Genomic DNA, 1,776 nt, shown 5'->3' with positions numbered 1-1,776 from the left:
CATTGGAAAAGTCTTCCAAATTATTGAAGAACATTAATGTTAGTTTGAAGACTAAGCTGTATCTGATTTAGACCATAGTCTTTTCAATCACTTGGTATGCATCTGATATCTGCACAGTGAATAAGAGTGACAGAAGAACAATTGATCCCTTTGAGATGTGATGTGGAGAAGAATCCTGAAAAACCCAGAAACCAAAAAAACCCCACAAAAGCCCAAACCAAAAAATGCAAACAGATAAGCTTTGGAAAAGGTGCAGCCAGCATGTTTATTAGAGGCAAATGAAAAACCTTCACTTCACTTACTTTTTGCATGTTTCCAGGAGATGCTATTTGTTGGAAAGGGACATCATTCTTGAAAAGGTTGTGGGTTAGCAAATGAGAGAAAGACTCTCAACCAGATGGATTGACATAGGACTGAATTCACGAGCTGAATTAAGTCAGAGATTATGGGAAAGGTACAGGATGGAGCAGGGTTCAGATATGTTGTTCTAGGATTGCTTTGAGTTGTATTTGACTTGACAGCATCTTAAAACAATATGTTGCAAGCTTGAATTTCTCTGATGGCTTAGTGGTAAAAGTGGTTTTAATCTGTCAGCTGCTCTGTAGGAAAGAGATGGGCAATCTCTTTCCATGCTATTTACTGTCTCTAAAATCCTGCTGGACGCTCAGCTATGGGTTGGTTCTGATTTTATGGTACATGACGACAACAACAACAACAACAACAACAACAACAACTACGTACTGCAAGCTTAGACTAGAGAAGTAAAAGGTATCAGATCCCATAGCAGTTGGGAGCCAGAGGAGGTAACGAGGGAAGCAAGGACCATGATACACATTGGGCTTGACTGGTAAAATGGATCAGATCATAGGATTATGGGAGGGCAGAGATACTGGGGATGGAAATGAAGGGACAATGAGAAAGGAAAACCTCCTTTTAACAGCAGTACATACACTTGCATGCAAGATGTTAAAGCCATTGTGTTACATCACACTGCTGGTTCAAAGTTCAAAGTCTATGAACCTGAATGACCCTGTAGGATATAAGAGTCCTGGGGGATCTAACTTTTTCCTGAACAAGGAACAATGAGCTGTATATTAATGGATTAAGTAATGATTTATAGAATTATTTTATCCTATTTATATTTATAATTTTCAATGCTTAATTAGAATAAAAATGATAGTGGTATTAAGTCTTCCTGCACGCCCATGTTTATCACGGCTTTGTTCACAATAGCAAGGAGTTGGAAACAACCTAAGTGCCCATCAACAAACGAATGGATAGAGAAGCTGTGGTATAGTCACACAATGGAATACTATGCTGCATTGAAAAACAAGGAACTCATGCAATATTATTCAAAATGGGTGACCCTTGGAGGACATTATGGTGAGTAAAATATCTGTCACAAAAGGACAAATAATGCATGGTGCCACTGTTGTAAAACAGGTCTGGCGTCGGGGTTGGAGGGAGACTGAGAAAGATGGGATAAATAATGTATCCTGCATTGAAACAGATGAGGGAGAAAACTGTTTAAAAGGGATATGTGATTAGGTATTACTGTCATGACAGGTGTCCAGAATGAAGACTGCATAGTGGAGTGGACCTGCGGGGAGGGATTGTAAAACAATGAAAGACTTTTACTTTTTAAAGAGAAGAGTGTACTGGGTGGGAGGGGAGGGCAGGGAAGAAAATGTGCAACAATGAATGAATGGAAAACAAAACAAAACAAAACAAAACAAAAAAACCCAAGTCTTCCTTGTAGGCATATAGATAAATCCT

Source organism: Elephantulus edwardii, unplaced genomic scaffold, assembly GCF_000299155.1.
Source record: "Elephantulus edwardii isolate Elephantulus edwardi_28Jun2011 unplaced genomic scaffold, EleEdw1.0 scaffold00084, whole genome shotgun sequence".
Classification (NCBI taxonomy): Eukaryota; Metazoa; Chordata; class Mammalia; order Macroscelidea; family Macroscelididae; genus Elephantulus; species Elephantulus edwardii.
Note: the sequence above shows the minus strand (reverse complement) of the source record.